The sequence below is a fragment of the Rhamphochromis longiceps genome, linkage group LG8, assembly GCF_057381845.1.
Source record: "Rhamphochromis longiceps isolate RC_006_pf linkage group LG8, R_longiceps_female_GT1.1, whole genome shotgun sequence".
Classification (NCBI taxonomy): domain Eukaryota; kingdom Metazoa; phylum Chordata; class Actinopteri; order Cichliformes; family Cichlidae; genus Rhamphochromis; species Rhamphochromis longiceps.
This window is the reverse complement of record NC_140564.1, coordinates 22748932-22769040: the sequence shown is the minus strand read 5'-3', so window position 1 is coordinate 22769040 and position 20109 is coordinate 22748932. Positions and strand designations below refer to the sequence as shown.

The 20109-nt window shown below is 40.7% G+C and overlaps 1 long non-coding RNA gene across 1 annotated transcript; it reads right to left on the bottom strand.

Annotated features, from left to right (window-relative positions):
- Positions 1-9395: 9395 nt before the first annotated feature.
- LOC146663679 (uncharacterized) lies at positions 9396-18145 on the bottom strand. Its single transcript, XR_014913053.1, has 2 exons — positions 16123-18145; positions 9396-16066 (listed from the first exon to the last, which is right to left on the bottom strand). It is a non-coding gene; the product is annotated as an uncharacterized LOC146663679 (long non-coding RNA).
- Between the last annotated feature and the right edge of the window lie 1964 nt (positions 18146-20109).

Here is a 20109-nt window from a genome sequence, read left to right as displayed (position 1 = left end):
GCTTCAGTTGAGGTATTATTTCAGCTTTTCTAATGCTAATCAGCTGCTCCTGTTTGTAAACCCGCTTGTTCCCATGATTACGCATCATAACTCATCATCATTATTCATCTATGTATTACTTTTATGTATTAGTCATCAATTTGTTGTAATCATCTATCCTTGCAGTTGTTTATTACACAAAATAAATTATATTATCACACTTCTGGCCACATAGCGCTGATATTCACTGCACATGCCCATATTAACGTTTTCCAGCCAGGTGTTTTCCTTTTCCCATTCTTCCCTTTCTCTGAGGGGAACAAACATTGCTGCTCTAATGCTGGGCTCACACTGTGCGATTTTTGGCCCATTTTGAGCCGATTTTTGAGTGATCGGACCGATTTTGGCTTTCATCGTGCGTCGTGTAGTATACGTGGGGTAACGAGAAGTGATTAACACCTCACGACCAGCTCCCGATCATCAATCGCTCGTGAGGTTCTCACCACAGCCGCTCACACTGCTCGCGCGCAAACGTAAACGTTGGTGAAAAAGACGGCGCAGCGCGGCTGTGCGGCGTGTGATCTGGACACAAGCGATGGAGGCACAACTTGTAGAACTTTGGAAAGCTCATCCGAGCCTTTTCGATGTGGCATCACAAAATTATCACAACCACAACAACCGTGAAAATAGTTGGATTTACACTGCTGCTCAATCACAGCTGCCTGATCAATGTTTTTCATTAGCAATTTAGCAAAGTTGATGGTAGTGGTGTGTCTGTGTGAGTGAAAGACAGAGAGAGCGAGCGACAGATTTTCTGTTATAACCTTCATGTTATGGAGGCACAGTGTGAGCACTCAGGTCCCATCAGAGCATCGGGCCGTATAGTGTGAGAGTACATCGTGACATACGAACTTCTAACCCCTGCGAGTCAATCGTGCAGTTTGAGCAGGAGCTGAATAACGTGACTGAAAAAAATCGCACAGTGTTTGCCCAGCTTTAGGTGTACTGTCATCCGAGACTTGCACCGCAGAGTCGGCGTTTGTTCCCCTGTTGGCCATGCTTCTTGTTGTGGTCATCTGTTGTCTTCCGGTATTTTCTCCGCAAGCGACCTTTCCTCGACCAATGAGATGAGCGGTAATCTGAATTGTCATACTCGAATTGTCATAAGTGTGCTGTCAGCTCATTGGTCACAAAGCAGGAGAGGGGCTGGGAATTATGTTTTCAAACAAAGTGTTAATTCCATAAACATTTATAGACTACTTTTGATTCTCACTGTATTACGGGACAAAGTGCGTCCCTTATTAGCTCAATACGGGACGTGTACTTTTGTTTCGAAATACGGGACGATTCCGTATTTTAAGGGACGGTTGGCAACCCTAGTGAGAGCAAGCCGTAAAACTTGAACACAAAAAGTAAATAATTAAAAAAGGGGAGTGTGTTGTTTGTTAATCGACGGTGAGACAGCGGGGGCGTAATCCCAAGGGCGGAAGCACCCCGGGTTTTTTCCTGTCTGGGTTGCCATTCCTCGAGAACAGCAGGTTAATATTAAGGTTAGCTTAATGGTTAATACTAACGTTCAGGGAGGTGAAGGTTCAAGACGTTTTGTGACCGAATGAATTTCAAAGAGTAAGCGTACTGTGACGTCACGGCACGTGTGCCTTGACGTCACACTGCCGTGAGGCTATAAATATGAGCTCGCGCCTTAGAACGCGAGCTCATATTTACCCCCAAGGTAAGGCACTCTACTACACCTAGTGTTGAAAACACATTTTAACAAAATTAACGCTGATTCTATAGTCTTCTAACAATCGTCTAAAGGTTAGAGCATATAGTTTATCTCTACTGAACCCTATCTCCTCTGTTTACAAATATGTGGCGCTCAGTGTTCAGTCGTACAAATTCTTCAGATACTGACGGCTTTGAGGTGCTTGACAGATATTATTTAGAGCCTGATGGGTTCTTCTTACCGATATCTATTTCTAGAGATGAACAGTCTGAGGTTCCTAAAACCAGTGTTTCTGTAAACGCCTATGAAAATGAACAGGCAACCACCTCTGAAATAGATGAGGCTCCTAAAACCATTATAAACAACTTTGAACATGAAGAGTCTCCCACCAGTGAGAATTACAGCACTGATTTATTCAATGGCGTCCTCCCCAAACCTTCAGATATGAACAAATCTGAAGAGAATGAACAAAACGCTGACCAAGGAAGTTTTCAAAGAGAGGACAAAGAAACGTTTTTTTCCAGAGTTCAAACAAATCTTTCAGCTCTGTCTTCCATTATTACAGCTCCAGTTGAGTCGGTTGGGCGAGGAGTCATTTTTGTCACCAGGCACATTTTTAATATTGGTCGAGCTCCATTTACCTCACCCACTAGTGAAACGGAAAAGTCACCCACCTCTGAAACAACTGAGGTTCCTTCACCGAGTGTTTCTGTAAACAACTTTGAATACGAACAGTCACCCTCCAGTGAAACAACTAAGATTCCTACAACCAGTGTTAATATGAACAACGCTGAAGATGAAAAGTCTTCAGCCAGCGAGAGTTACAACACTGATTTATTAAATGCCATTCTTCCTGAACCTTCAGATAACGGACCCGAAGATAATGAACAAAATGTTGTCCCAGGCAGTCTTCAAACAAAGGAAGAAGAAACAATTTCTTCCAGAGTTCAAACAAATGCTCCAAATCTCTATTCGTCTTGTAGAGTTCCAGATGTGCCTGTGGGCCTTAGAGAAGATTTCATCACCAGGCACCTCCTTAATATTGGTCGAAGACCATTTACCTCAATTATTCCAAATCTCTATTCCTCTTGTAGAGTTCCAGTTGTGCCTGTGGGCCTTAGAGAAGATTTTATCTCTAGGCACCTCCTTAATATTGGTCGAGCACCATTTACCTCAAATATTCCAAATCTCTATTCCTCTTGTAGAGTTCCAGATGTGCCTGTGGGCCTTAGAGAAGCTTTTATCTCTAGGCACCTGCTTAATATTGGTCGAGCACCATTTACCTCAGTTACCACACCCACTAGTGAGACCTCTGAAACAGCTAACGTTCCTAAAACCACTGTTTCTATAAACAACTTTGGACATGAAGATTCTCCCACCAGTGAGAGTTACAGCATTGATTTATTCAATGTTGGTCTCCCTGCAGCTTCAGATAACAGATCTAAAGAGAATGAACCAAATATTGTCCAAGGAACTCTTCAAAGAGAGGACGGAGACTCTGCTGTTTCCAGACTTCACAGAAATCTTCCAGGTTTTAATTCCCTTATTACAGCTCCAGTTATGCTTGCGGGCCAAGGAGTCATTTTTGTCACCAGGCACATCCTTAATATTTGTGGAGCACCATTTACCTCATTGTTCAATCATTTTTCAGCAATTATTCAGCGTAGGTTTCCCCATAGAGCTAATTCAGGCCTGATTCCTACAATCAGAAGATGGTTAGATATAATTTCTTGGATGACTTCAGTAATTGGTGCACTTGCACTTTTAGTTTTACTTATAATCATACTTAAAATAGTCATCATGGTAATTCACTAATTCTAACAAACAAACATGAAATTCAGTATCCTTAGCATAAAATTACATCACAATTATGCCCCCAGCCAGTCACAGCAGAAGGCTGCCCCTCCCTGAGTCTGGTTCTGCTGAAGGTTTCTTCCTCTTAAAAGGGAGTTTTTCCTTCCCACCGTCGCCTTAGTGCTTGCTCATAGGGGATCGTTTGATTGCTGGGGTTTTCTCTCTAATACTGTGGGGTTTTAAGCTTACAGTACAAAGAGCTTTAAAGTGCCTGTTCTAACACAGCATTATTAAATAGACTTTAAATGGCTTCAACTGAAAAAACATTACTTAATAAAAAAAATAAATCAATAAATAATGGTGTGTGTTTGTTTCATTTTCTATACCAGGGTAAGTGCTAAAACTTAGTGGGTTATAATTTATGTAGCTTTTAACAGATTATTGTTGTTTCAAATGTGACTGTGCTGAGTGGCCGTGGCACTGTGCGCACTTAAGTAATATTGGTGATTGGAAGCCAGTGTTTTAGTCTTCTCCTTTTTTTCCTGATTAGTTTATTTTATACTTTATTTTTAAGTCTTGGATCTATTTTTATGGGTCGCTCTGGTTTTAAAAACAAATTTAAAGCTCTTACTGGTCATTAACACAAATGCAGCGTTTACCTGTACAGGGATTGACCACTAGAGGTCCTTTTACTCAAGGTTTACATTCATCAGCAACTTCCTTGACAAATGCTAAATGCTGATCAGATTAAATAGGATTATCAAGGGACAATACATTTTGTTCTTAATATCATATTATTTCATCTCTCATGTGTTTTCTATGATTCATATTTTATTGATGAGACCATCGAAAGCGAGGTAGCAAATACTCAAAGATTAACTAGTCAGGACATGTGATTTCTACATTTCTACAGTTTTTTTTACACGGTGGTCTTTGGCATGTTATCTTATTTTTGGTGAATAAAACAAAACCACCAGTGAAAATTGTTTTAGATTTAGTAAATTGTAAGTAAATTTTAACTCATGCAGTTGTAACCCCTTTAAACAATCGTTCGTGTCCTGCAGGAAATGGAATACCAAATGAACTGACTAAAGGGGGTGCATGTAAAAATTCCTAAGGTTCTTCTGCCCACTGGTGCTGCTGCAGCTGATTTCTATCAACAAGAGGTGGGATCACCTGCAAAGAGACTGCAATTTTTGGTTTGGGGCCTTTACCCTCTGAAGAAGCCAAACAGTGGACTGAAACTGTTTGGGTCTCATTTTGATTTGTGGTCACTGTACCAAAAATGTGGTTCATCATAATTATGGAACATTTAAAGATGCAGTTATATTTCTTATTGACATCACCAGAAATTGTGTGTGACTTCTTATGGTGGTGTTCAATAAAGAAGTATAATTATTTTTAAGAATAACAAAAAGCCATTTACTATAGAGTAAAGGGTGAAAGCTGCTTCTATTTAGAACAGTTACAATATTTTGTTTGATTTGATTTCTTGCAATAAACAGAGACAATTTGCAATTCTCTAATTCTTTGTAACAGGTCCTTTGTAAAGAATTCAGCTTTTGTGTAAACACCCAAGTTCACCAGATATCTGGGAAACAATGCAACAATTTATTTTAATAATTCTATAAAGAAGTGTTAAATTGCAGTTAGCAGCTACTGCTCCAAACCTCGTAATAAACATCAAACAGGATTAAAACCTCAGGACAACAAAGAAAACAAGATGACATCATTACACAGAAAACCACACATCAATTAGAACAAGCAAATGTGTTCTTAAAAAGCCTCAGAGGTTGCAGGTTGTTACCTCTGAACAGTTTCACCCTGGTTCTTGGATTCCTCAGGCCTCCAGAGACAACACCGGGACTCAGTAGTCAATTCACAACACTTTTATTCATCCACACTTATTAATACAGCTTATGGAAAGGGAGATGTACAGGAACCCCAGAATTACTCTGCAGATCTCAACTTCGTTGTCTGTTACACACAGTTTTATAGAAGTGACCCCCATTCTATACGATGTGCCATAAAACTAAACACTGTGTTTGTATGTTTGTGTGCGTGCGAGCACGCGAGTGCCTGCGTACCTGTGTGTAAGTGCATGTGTATATATGTTTATGTACCTGTGTGTACGTGACTTCCTGTGGGTCATAAAAGTCCATCTCCCTTTCAAGCCAAAGTTATCCAGTTACAAACATTTAGATCCCCACCCAGGTATCCCCTGGGGAATTTCCACTCAGCTTTAGCTTCTCTTTGTCCTGTTTTCACAGCTCAAGGTGGGGAGGGTCTCTTACAAGTTTACTCCTAAGTTTATGTCACGTTTAGGCCTATATTACATCCAGGGCAGTGTCAGTGTCTCTACTATACTTCTACATCCTATCTAGCACATTTCTAAAACCTAAAATAAGCTACAAATATCTTCAAGTTCCTCTTTCTCTGTAGGATAACCAAACCAATCAAACCAAGTGCTGTGGTGGTGATATGAAATTCAACCTTTGCAGCCTCTGTAGCTTTCTAGTAACACATTTGCCTTTTCCTTTTCAAACAATTTTACATGAGTTACACATTATGTCTCTTCAAAGAGAGTCAGAACAGCATGGAGACCCTTAACCTCGTGTACCTTACAATCAAATTCTTCTCTGCATTTAAAACCATGATCTGCAGTTAACAGCCACACTGCTCCACACATCCAACATCAGCATCCGACTAAAGACTTGCAACATGTGGAAAACTGGGCTTCTCCATAAGAGCTAGAAGGTTGAAAAAATAAAAGAAGAAGAAAAATATATTAGTTACTTCAACTGTAAACTAAGAAATTTAACTAAAAACAAACTTTTGAACTTGCTGTAACATTTGCAAATGAGGCAGATGAAGGCATCCTTTACAGAATGTGTGTGCGGTCTTTGCAGTTTCAGATTTACGGTCAAAGTGATGTCTTGGAGGTAGGGCTGGGCGATATGGCCTAAAATTAGGGTTGCCAACTCCCTGAAAAATAAATAAGGGACACCTCGTGGCCAGGGCCGGGCAACCCAGTTGTCTTCACCCTTCCCAGTGTGGTAGCTCTTTTTTTGTGTGTGAAATTATTTTTTTAACCATTTGACTTGAAGTTGATTTAAGCAGATGCATATTCTTTGTGATATGAACACATGGGAAACAAATGATCATTTAGCCATTTATTTTTAGCTCAAAATGAAAACATTAACACAGTAAAACAGGTCTCTTTCTTAAACAGAAGCCTGTCATGCTTAACTTTTGAGAATATAAGTAAATCTTTCTTTAAAAGAACTCTGTCCTGCTTAACTTAAAATTATATAAATTAATAGAAAACAATAGAAAGAAAAATATTCTTGTAACTGTGCACATATAGTGCATTTAGTACAATTGGCTTCAGTTGAGGTATTATTTCAGCTTTTCTAATGCTAATCAGCTGCTCCTGTTTGTAAACCCGCTTGTTCCCATGATTACGCATCTTAACTCACCATCATTATTCATCTATGTATTACTTTTATGTATTAGTGATCTATTTGTTGTAATCATCTATCCTTGCAGTTGTTTATTACACAAAATATGGTAAATGGCCTGTATTTATATAGCGCTTTACTAGTCCCTAGGGACCCCAAAGCGCTTTACATATCCAGTCATCCACCCATTCACACACACATTCACACATTCAAAATAAGTTATATTATCACACTTCTGGCCACATAGCGCTGATATTCACTGCACATGCCCATATTAACTTTTTCCAGCCAGGTGTTTTCCTTTTCCCATTCCTCCCTGTGCTTTTGCAGCCTATTTTTCTTTCTCTGAGCGAACAAACATTGCTGCTCTAATGCTGGGCTCACACTGTGCGATTTTTGGCCAATTTTGAGACGATTTCTGAGTCGTGCGACCGATTTGGTGATCAGACCGATTTTGGCCTTCATCGTGCGTCGTGTAGTATACGTGGGGTAACGAGAAGCGATTAACACCTCACGACCAGCTCCCGATCATCAATCGCTCGTGAGGGTGTCACCGCAGCCGCTCACACTGCGCACGCGCAAACACGTAAACGTCGGTGAAAAAGACGGAGCAGCACGGCTGTGCAGCGTGTGATCTGGACACAAGCCATGGAGGCACAACTTGTAGAACTTTGGAAAGCTCATCCGAGCCTTTTCGATGTGGCATCACAAAATTATCACGACCACAACAACCGTGAAAACAGTTGGATTTACACTGCTGCTCAATCACAGCTGCCTGATCAATGTTTTTCATTAGCAATTTAGCAAAGTTGATGGTGGTGGTGTGTCTGTGTGAGTGAAAGACAGAGAGGGAGAGAGCGACAGATTTTCTGTTATAACCTTCATTTTATGGACGCACAGTGTGAGCTCTCAGGTCGCATCAGAGCATCGGGCGGTATAGTGTGAGACCCTGCATCGTGACCTACCAACTTCTAACCCCTGCGAGTCAATCGTGCAGTTTGAAAATCGCACAGTGTCTGCCCAGCTTTAAGTGTACTGTCATCTGAGACTTGCACCGCAGTGTCGGCGTTTGTTTCCCTGTTGGCCATGCTTGTTGTTGTGGTCATCTGTTGTCTTCCGGTATTTTCTCTGTAAGCGACCTTTCCTCGACCAATGAGATAATCTGAATTGTCATACTCGAATTGTCATAAGTGTGCTGTCAGCTCATTGGTCACAAAGCAGGAGAGGGGCTGGGAATTATGTTTTCAAACAAAGCGTTAATTCCATTAACATTTATAGACTACTTTTGATTCTCACTGTATTACGGGACAAAGTGCGTCCCTTATTAGCTCAATACGGGACGTGTACTTTTGTTTCGAAATACGGGACGATTCCGTATTTTAAGGGACGGTTGGCAACCCTACCTAAAATCCATATCATGGTATACTTTCAAGCATGTGCGGTAACAATATATATCGCGATATATTATTTTCTTCACTGCAGCATTACCGAGAGTTGAAAAACTGTCTAAATTCTTTCATCTGTAATAAAATGATCAGTGTGGTTGCTCTACCAGATGTAACAATTACATTTAATATCCAGGCATCCATGAAAACAGAATTTACGAAATTTAACAGAGTTAGAAGTTAGCAGCAAGTTAGCTCGCTAGTTTCCACCTAAACATAATATAGCATGTTCTGACTGAGGGATTTCTGAAACAAATTAAGACGTACAGCTTTGCTATTACTTCCCAAATAAATGAAGACAGGAAAGTAAACAGCAGTGAAGTTTGTAGTGTTACTGAAGTTTGGCTAGCTGCTATGTAATGATGCGCTACGTGACCGCTAGCGACACAGCTATGTTAGCATAATATAAACAGTGAAGCTGGAGGACAAAGTCGCTAGATGACGTCATTGCCTAATTTGCATAATTGGTCATGTAAGGCAAGGCAAGGCAAGTTTATTTGTATAGCACAATTCAACAACAAGGTGATTCAAAGTGCTTTACAGAGACATTAGAAACAAGAACAAATAAAAAGCATGATTTAAAATTGATTAAAACAAGCAAATAAACTAACTAATTAACAAACAAACAAACAAACAAACAACAGTATATAAAATCAAAACATAAAATCAGAACAGTAGATAAAATCAGTAGTTAAATGTAAGTTTTGAAATTTAAGCTTAAAGTGTGGGTTTGGTGCTTTATTCAAATGCAGCTGAGAACAGGTGAGTCTTCAACCTGGATTTAAATAAACTGAGTGTTTCAGCTGATCTGAGGCTTTCTGGGAGTTTGTTCCAGATATAAGGAGCATAAAAGCTGAATGCAGCTTCTCCGTGTCTGGTTCTGACTCTGGGAACTGATAAAAGACCGGATCCAGATGACCTGAGGGATCTGGAAGGTTCATACTGGGTCAGGAGGTCATTGATGTATTTTGGTCCTAAACCATTCAGAGCTTTATAGGCCAGCATCAGAACTTTAAAGTCTATCCTCTGACGGACAGGCAGCCAGTGTAAGGACCTCAGAGCTGGACTGATGTGGTCCACTTTTTTGGTCTTAGTGAGGACTCGAGCAGCAGAGTTCTGAATGAGCTGTAGTTGTCTGACTGATTTTTTAGGTAGACCTGTAAAGATGCTGTTACAGTAATCAAGCCTACTAAAGATGAATGCATGGACTAGTTTTTCCAGGTCCTGTTGAGACATCAGATCTTTTATCCTTGATATATTCTTGAGGTGATAGTAAGCTGACTTTGTTATTGTCTTAATGTGTTTTTCTAAGTTTAGGTCTGCATCCATCACTACACCCAAATTTCTCGCCTGGTTTGTGGTTTTTAGATGTATAGATTGAAGTTCTCTGGTGACCTGTAATCGTTTTTCTTTGGCGCCAAAGACTATTACCTCAGTTTTGTTTTTGTTTAGCTGGAGAAAATTGTGGCACAACCAGTCATTGATTTCCTCAATGCATTTACCAAGAGCCTGTACAGGGCCTCGGTCTCCTGGTGACATTGTGATATATATTTGTGTGTCATCTGCATAGCTGTGATAGTTTATTTTGTTGTTGTTTATAATCTGTGCCAGTGGGAGCATGTAGATGTTAAACAGAAGGGGTCCCAAGATGGAACCTTGGGGAACTCCACATGTGATACTTGTCTGCTCAGATGTGAAGTTACCTATTGATAGGTTTGTAGCTTGTACCTATCCGCTGGAACGTTGAAGACAATATAATTACACTGCAAAGCAAGACACAAGCAGGCTGGTTTACTCATGCATGAGGGAGGTGTCTGGCTGGAGCCAAGTGTCGTCCCACCACTTGACCTCCGTCAGAGACTCTCAGCCAGGCTCCCCATAGCACTCCTTTTATTGTGGTTACATGAATATGCATAGGTTCATTAACATATGACGTCTACATACACACAAAGAGTACCTTGCCTGTGTGTGTGTGTGTGTGTGTGTGTGAGAGAAATCTGTGTGAGGTCAAGATGTGACCCTGTGAAGACTCCCCAAGGCTAGTGCCAGGACGTCTAAGTCCATCTAACAAAAGGCTCTTATACTTAAACAGATATACGTGTGCTTGCTATACCATAAATCAACAAGAAAAGAGAAACTCTCCTAGGGAGTATGTGATTTATACCAAGGACACTCTAGAAGAACGGATGCACTCCCTAACACACAGAGCTGTTACTTTAGGATGAAACATCCTTTCAATCCACCAATGATTATATACACTTCTAAGCATATATGAGTAAATATTTCTAAGCATAAATGACAATCAACAATACAAATCTAACATTTCCCCCCTTTTTGACCTTTATGCTTGAAAAGTTCCCAGTTATGAATACTTCATGTCTGACAGTTTCAATGCAAACATTGTTATATTCAGCATATGTCAAATCACCCTAAATTACTGAAAAAATACACAGTTTAACAAATGTATTAGCAGTTATCTCATTCCTCATTGATCTCATCTCATGGCAAACTGCATCCTACAAGCAAACAAAGAAATTGTTAATTTAATAGTGAAAATAAGAAAGTAACATTTTCAAAAACATCTCAGCTTGGTGGTGCTTCCTGCGGGTGTGCAAATCACATGTCTCTCTGCAGGGTGGTTTGAGCTCTGCAGGGCGTCATGAATGTCTCTTCCAGATGTTTCCATCATTGTCCATAGGACCAGAGTCCAAATGTATGTAGAATAAACATTCAAACATACCAGTTGGTTTTGTTGTTTGTCAACATGGGTCTCAGCTATTTCCAGAGCTGCAGACCTCTCAGCACTCTAGTTTTATGGCCTCCCATTACCTCACTTCAGGCCTTCGTCCTGTGAGGGGGATATTTATGACTCCTTCATTGTCCACGCTCTGCAGAGAAACACCTCTGTGAAAACGGTGCAGGGTTCAGTTGTCTTACTGCTGTTATGATCCCAGCAGCCTTCAGAGTGTCATCGTATGTACAGTATAGTGGCACCGCATTAGGTGATGTTCATAGGAAACTGCTGTCATCACCACCATAGCTTCTGGTTCCTGTGCTTTCACAGAATCATGATGTCATCCTCGAACTCCTTCTGCGCTGTCGATGGAGCTTAGCACGCTCCTCATCCCTCGAGTTTTCATGTTCCAACGCTGCTGAAGGTTTAAGGCAGAGCACGTCGTACACCTTAGTTGTCTTCCTCAGCGTCAATATTGAATCTTTCATTTTATTTAAAATCTCCTGGAAGCTCAGTAGCACAGCTCTCTGTGTCATGTCTGCTGTGCTGAAGATGATCTCTGATCCTCCTGAAGCCTCTCTCCTGGCCTCAGCTCCCATCTTGTGGACGATCCTCTCAGGCACTCCTTTTCGTCACGCATAGTCCTGATTTTGGGCCTGCTGGATCTGTCTCAAAACACTCAGCTTCTCCGCCTTCCTCCTGGTTCAGCTGATTCAGCCGTCACGCCTCGCACTTGGTTGCCTTAGAGTTGATCAGAGGCTGGAGGTTGAAGTGCGAGCTTACCCTACGGGGGCTCAATCAGCACTCCCCCCTCACCACTGAAACAACCAAGTGTGAGATTTCTCTATTGTGCTGTCTTGGGGGTGCTGGGGTTTCCTGGGACCTCGACCTCTTTGCAGTGGCTCCAAGGTCTGATCTCATGATGGGCCCCAACCAGCTTGACCTTTGACCTCAACCACTGCCTGGGCTATGCCTGGAATGTTTCTTGCTTCTCACTGCTGCACCTGTATTTCAGAAAAACTTCTATTTGGAGAGCATGTCAACAATCATCAAACCACATTCTTTAGTTCAGTGAACTTCACTTATAGGCCATCAAAGCCTCATCTGAACATGGATGCACCACTTGCATAGGTTTAATACTTGTAAATAAACGGCTAATCACACAAATCACTGCAACAATAATAGTAAACATTGTTTAATGTTAATTCTGGACCCCACCTCTTGACGCATGGACACTCTCATGCGTCAACTCACCAAACCTGGATCCCTGTCTTAAAAACTGGCTCCACCAGGAGCCTGCATACACAAGATCTGGAAATAAAATCAAACTTCACACGTATAAACAATTATATCAAAAGAGTAATAAGCATTCAGCACGGGCAAGACAAGTGTCATGTGCAGGTTTTCTCAAATCATTAAATCACTATTATTACCATAATTCGCCTCAAACATGGATCATCCCATGTGCTCAGTTAACATTAATGTAATCGGTGACTTCTCTTAAGCAAAGTCACTCCACTCACATATTATTATTATGGGCTCAAAGTGGCCAGCAAAGAGCCCATAATAAACTATTCCATAAATACCGTAATCTCTTATTTGTTTTACTCATGTCACTTGTCCGTTTCAGCTGAATCTTCCACAGCATTCTCAAAGAAACAAACATTAGCAATACACATTGACTGTGGTCAGATGGAGGTCAGACACAGGTCAACAGGTTCCAGAGGTGCCATAAAAACACCATAAAATCAACCATCAAAGTAACGTCACATTTTCCCAAAACACAGTGTAACAGCATCACCACTCATAACCTGTAAACACAGTTTTCCTCACACATAAACCCAAAAATCCTGTAGTAGGAAAAACATCAACCAGGTGTCCTGGTATAAATCATGTGAGCAAACCACATGAAGAACTGTAATGCTCGCTGAATCCTTTTTTTTAGGCTGGGACATAATTGTCCCAAATAAGTGGCTTTCTCGATCGGTCGTATAGCACTTTCAATTCCCGACGTGCAGATCTGCTTAAAGAAAAGAAATAAACAAACAAAATCAGTGCCTGTTCAAAAGATAAAAAATGAAAAATAACAAATTATCAAACCAAACTTTCAGTGCACTGTGAAAGTATCAAATAAAAAGGCCTTGTTAAGTCATGACACAAGCTCCTCATCAACTTCACAACAGGAGAAGAATCATCAGCTAGATTCACTCCAAACCAACCATCAGCTGCACAACACACAACAGTCTAATGTCTTATTAACTTATGAGTTTAATCACCAGGTCTGTGCTCTTCACTCATTTAGGCCACAGATCTATTTTATTCAATTTTCCTTTTTCCCTTCATCATAAAACATGTGACATGCTGTCATGCACTTCACAAAAGACGTTTGTTCTGACGTATTCAGAGTTGTATATCTAGATACAGAATTCACTCGCACATCAAAGCAGGAAACTCAGTGTTTTAGAGTTTCCACTCAAACACATCTCATTCACTCGTGCTAGAATTCAGTCACCTTTCATTAATCTAAAACCGATCAACTAATTTGCATATCAGCCATTAACCCACTAAGTTGACAGGACAACAGGAAAGCATGTTCAAAATAGTATCACAAAAGACAATTTCCCTCATACAGTAAATTACTTGCTGCATCAATCAAGCAGGAAGCTTCTCCCAATTTACCATTTTAACACTAAATTTATTGCCTGATCACTGATTTATCAAACCAGGATTTTTTTTTTTTCCCCACAAAGGTTAAATTGTTGTCCTGCAACTTGGAGAGTCAATTTTTTTAGGATAAATTCAGTATTTGATAACAAGTGTCTGCTAAATTGACACTATTTTAACACTGATGAAAGATAACAAACTAATTTTCATTGCAGGTTTGTGTAATTAGACAGGTCTAATGCATGTCTGTGGAGCTGCATATCCAGCAGAGCATGTTCTTAAAGCTGCCTTTCCTACACACTTCTCTGCTATTATTTGATCATTTCTTAACTAATGTGCTATGAGTCTTCATGAGTCATTTTGTGTTTGGAATTGTTAGTAAAGTTAATTCATGTTCTGCTTGTTTGTGTGATTTTGTATGTTTCTATTTGTTTCAGACTCCTTCACAATTTTCCAACTTAAGCAGTCAGTTTTCTTTTCCCCAGATTTGCTAACCCAAATTTTGATTTCCCACATTTAATAACAGCATTCCTCTGTGTTTCCACTTACTCTCACTCTGTTGTCCTCTCCCACTTGCAACAGTCCCCAGCCGGCAGTTCTCCTTCAGCTTTGTCCTGTGTTCCACTGTCTCTTCTTGCCATTTTACTCCACAGGTGGCAAATGTCAAACTCCAACAGTCTCCTCAGTTCTCCTCGAAAGTTTTCTTCACATGCATAGTGAAGTTGCAGCTTGTTGTAAACACAGTGCCATTCATCCGATCAGTCAGGATGATGGGTTTGCTCTTCTCTGATGCTGTTTGTCCACATTGCTGCTGCTTGCTGAGACTTTTTGCTCAGGACTTGATGCTGTCTCTTTATCTGCCATGTTATTGCTTTGGAGCTGCATTCTTCAGGGAGGAGTGAGCTTGCTTGTGAGTTTGTGAGGTTGAGAAACACATTGCGCTGTATATAAGTCAGCCAGAACTTGGCCTGCATGTTTCCAATGATGTTTAACTATAAATTTCTTCCGTCCGACCGCTGCATGTGGAAAATTGATACAGGTCTGCTTTTCACCTGAAAGTGACAAACTAAGACATGTTCATTATCATCACTGCTTAATCAACACACATCTCTCTCTCTCTCTCTGTCCGTGTTTGTGTGAACAATCCTTTCTTAAAGCAGAAAATGACATTGTAGTTGTTTTTTGGCTGATCAACACAAAACCTTTTTCCTATGATTATTTTTCTTCGTCTACAATGTAATTTGTCTCTTTTTCACTCTTTTTTTTTTTCCTTTACAATAGCTTGTGATCCGCAAAATCACTGCTCTCACTCACAATCAAAGGCAATTACTTTTGCACAGTGCACAAAAACACTGTGATGTCAGACACATTCACACTCACTTTTTCATCTGCATAAATAAATCATATGGCTGGAGATATGTGCCATGGTGATCCATAGGCATGATCACCAGTTTATTTAATTATTTTTAATCCAACAAAACAAATAAACAAAAACATGATGCTGATGCTACACACACACTAGTCAAGGTGCAGAAAAACTGCTCATGGAAACGCTGCACACTCTCTGTTTCCCCTCTCTTTGAGTAGTTCTCAGACAGCTCTTGATCTGATAATGTGTAGCTTGCTCATCAGCTAAAAAAACAAAAACAAAACTGCAACGCGACATCACACAGTAGTTGCAGCATATTAGTTGTTTTCACAGATGTGCTCTATATCTCAACAATGGCTCATAATAAGACGACAGTCTTCCACACAGGTCAAGTGCCTCTATGCACTTCATGAGTTTAAATATTTACCTATATCACTTCACCTCACATGTCATTGTACTGAATTTGAGCAACCACAAGCTTAATGTAGGTTACTTTTAACAACTATCCACCTCAATGGTTTGGCACACAGGCTGTTGTCGAACAGGGCAAGCTAAAGAGTTAACATTTTGTGTCAGCAAGGGGTGGGGGGAAAGCCACCCACCAGAGCACAGCTGCTGATGTGGGCTAGCCTTTTCCACACACTCCTGGCTGCTTAGGAGACCATGATAACAACAACAGTCGGTGTCGCAGACCACGTGTTCTACTCCGCACACACTCACACAACAACAACAACAACAACAAATATCCTCACTCACAACCAACAAAAATTAGGCCTATTGTCTCAACGCAGTCTCACACAGTGACCACGTGCTCTGCCGCACACAGTGGCAAAGACTTACATAGCAGTGATCACGCGCTTTATCGCACACAGTGATAAAGACTTTCAACGCAACCTCACACAGGGGATGCGTGCTTTGCTGCACACAGCGGCAAAGACTTACAACGCAACCTCACACAGTGACCGCGTGCTTTGCTGCACACAGCGGCAAAGACTTAAACTTACTCGGTGTTGCTTAGCGTGTAATGTAGCCTCGAATCCCGCCGATCGTCATTCATCGAGGAGAAAGGACAGACAGCGAATCCACAGGAACTTCCTGGCTGACGTCAGTCTTTCAGCGTGCCTCTCCCCCCCCCTCGGTGAATGCGATCCCAGGGATCCGGCATCGAAGGACCAATTAATGATAGGTTTGTAGCTTGTACCTATCCGCTGGAACGTTGAAGACAATATAATTACACTGCAAAGCAAGACACAAGCAGGCTGGTTTACTCATGCATGAGGGAGGTGTCTGGCTGGAGCCAAGTGTCGTCCCACCACTTGACCTCCGTCAGAGACTCTCAGCCAGGCTCCCCATAGCACTCCTTTTATTGTGGTTACATGAATATGCATAGGTTCATTAACATATGACGTCTACATACACACAAAGAGTACCTTGCCTGTGTGTGTGTGTGTGTGTGTGTGTGTGTGTGTGTGTGTGTGTGTGTGTGTGTGTGTGTGTGAGAGAAATCTGTGTGAGGTCAAGATGTGACCCTGTGAAGACTCCCCAAGGCTAGTGCCAGGACGTCTAAGTCCATCTAACAAAAGGCTCTTATACTTAAACAGATATACGTGTGCTTGCTATACCATAAATCAACAAGAAAAGAGAAACTCTCCTAGGGAGTATGTGATTTATACCAAGGACACTCTAGAAGAACGGATGCACTCCCTAACACACAGAGCTGTTACTTTAGGATGAAACATCCTTTCAATCCACCAATGATTATATACACTTCTAAGCATATATGAGTAAATATTTCTAAGCATAAATGACAATCAACAATACAAATCTAACACCTATTGATACAAAGTATTTCCTGTTTTCTACGTATGTTTTGAACCAGTTTAGTACAGTTCCTGAAAGACCTGTCCAGTTCTCCAGTCGTTTGAGTAATATGTTGTGGTCAACTGTATCAAATGCTGCACTGAGATCCAGTAAAACTAGGACTGACATTTTTCCACTGTCTGTATTCAGACATATGTCATTAAACACTTTGGTCAGAGCGGTTTCAGTGCTGTGGTTCTGTCTAAAACCTGACTGGAAGGCATCGTAGCAATTATTCTGTTTTAAGAAGTAACTGAGCTGTTGAGAAACTGCTTTTTCAATGATCTTACTTAAAAACGGGAGATTTGAGATCGGCCTGTAGTTGTTCATTTGTGTCTTGTCAAGATTGTCCTTTTTCAGTATAGGTTTGATTACAGCAGTTTTTAGTGATTCTGGAAACACACCTGATAATAAAGAAAAGTTGACGATCTGTAACAGATCTGACTCTAAAGTCTTTGAGACCTTTTTGAAAAAACTTGTTGGCAGGACATCTAAACAGCAGGAGGAGGAGTTCAGTTGACCTAAGATGTCCTCCAGGTCTTTGCTGTTAATAGGTTGAAACTGTTTCATGGTGTTTAAACAGTTTTTTGGTGGACACAGTACATATCCTGGATCTGCTGTTGATGTACCAATTGCTTGTCTAATTTTTTGGATTTTTTCAGTGAAGAATTTGGCAAAGTCATTGCAGGCCATGGTCGAATGAAGTTCAGCTGCCACTGACACAGGAGGGTTTGTTAGCCTGTCAACTGTAGAAAATAAGACCCGAGCATTATGGCTGTTTTTAGTGATGATGTCAGAGAAGTAGGACCTCCTTGCATTCCTCAGTTGTAAATTATAATTGTGAAGTTTCTCTTTATAAATGTCATAATGAACCTGGAGGTTTGTTTTTCTCCATCTGCGCTCAGCTTTCCTACACTCTCTTTTTTCTTTTTTCACCAGTGTGGAGTTTCTCCATGGAGACTTTTTCCTTCCAGAGATAACCTTCACCTTAATGGGAGCAATAGTGTCCATTACATTTAACATTTTTGCATTAAAGCTATTGACGAGCTCATTGACTGACCCTCTGGACAGGTCAGGTGTTAATGGGAAGACCTGGTTAAAAATTGCACTACTGTGTTCAGTTATACACCGTTTTGTGATCACTGTTGTTGATATATTTGTGTGAGCTGAGATTTTACTTTCAAAGAAAACACAGTAATGATCAGACAGGCCCACATCAGACACAGTAACCTTTGAAATGCTCAGGCCTTTGGAGATCAGTAGGTCAAGAGTGTGTCCTCTATTATGTGTGGCCTCTGTTACATGCTGAGTCAGCCCAAAGTTGCCCAGAGTGTTACTCAGGTCTTTAGTCCCTTTGTCCTGAGGGTTGTCCACATGAATGTTAAAATCCCCAGCAATAATTACACAGTCAAAATCAACACAGATCACAGACAGCAGTTCACTGAGGTCATTAAAAAAGTCTGTGCAGTATTTGGGAGGCCTGTAAACATTAAGAAACACAACTTTGGATGGGGCCTTCAGCTGTAAAGCCACATATTCAAAAGACTGAAAACTTCCAGGAGATAGCTGCTTACATTGAAATGATTCATTAAATAAGACAGCGACCCCCCCTCCTCTCCTGCTCGCCCTGACCTCACTGATAAAACTGTAGTTAGGAGGGGTCGTCTCGATGAGAACAGCTCCACTGTTACTTTGGTCCAACCAAGTTTCAGTTAAAAACATAAAATCAAGGCTGTGCTCAGTGATTAAATCATTAATTAAAAATGTTTTCCCAGCTAGAGATCTAATGTTTAATAAAGCCAACTTAAGTGTTTTAGAGGTATTACTTGTCCCCTCGTGTTTGGGAGCAGTCTGTGGCACACAAGGTATGTTTACTATGTTTAAAGATCTTTTAGAGTGCAGCTCTCTGTGTTTTGACCAGGCCACATGTCTCCTGTCACCTAAAAGTACAGAAATTTTAAAACCTTCTAGTAAACAGGGTCCCAGCTTCTCCTGGGAAAAGTCATCACTGCCATAGTGATGACTTTATAATTAATTATAAAGGACCCTGTAGGAGAGAGAAATAACATCGCGAAAGAGACAAAGTCAATAGAAACACCCTGAAAGCATTTAGTATATATTTAGAACCACAAATTTGATTTCTTTTAGCAATTATTGTTTTTGTTAATGTCACAATCCCAACCCCCCTCCTTTATCCAGACTTGTGACCTGGAAAACTGACCCGAAATAGACACTCTGGCAGAGTTACTTTTTTGTTTATGTGTCTGTGTGTGTCTTTTACAGAGTTTTAAACCTTGGGATCCACAAAAAAGCAAGAGTAAAAGACGAACACTTTTTAAACATAATGTTGTTAACAAACTACATTAATCAAAAATGGACATAGCAAGCATCACCAGACAGCTTCAGTCAAAATTGGATGTAGAAGATAGAGTTAAGGCTCTGCAAGGACATCTGATTTCTAAGTTAGCAATGTTTGGAATGGTGTATTTTAGTGCATTGATTTATTTTAAACAAAGAACAATATACTTCTACCGCTTCTCCCGACCTGCGTTATAGTCAGAGCGGGAGCAGCGGTTTCGCTCATGCGCAATTCTTTTGCAGTTTGGACCCGTAGGTGTAAAAAGCTCCTGCTCTGACAGCAGCTGGGGGCAACTGCTGCATTAGGACGGCCGCCTGTGAGTGCTTTGGCACGGGCGAGGTGCCCACGGCAGCTCCCGCTGCTTGTAAGAGCGATACGTGCTTTCACGTCAAAAACTCGTAATAACACCAGAAAAAAGTCACCAGATTTGTCGTTAGTCGCTTTTTAGAAAAAAAAAAAAAGTCAATTAAGGCGTCTGAAAACTCGCTAGATATAGCGACAAAATCACTGCCGTTAAGTCCTCCGTTATTTATTTAGCTAAACAAGTCAATTAACACTGGCTTACAGCACCATAGAAATATATACAAAAATACAAGCCTCCGTTATTTATTTAGCTAATATGCTAGTAGCCAATGTGCTTTAAGCTAACTCGGCTTCCCACAATCTTACATTTCTGAATAAAAACACTAAGAAGTTACCTTTAATACCTCCGACCAGT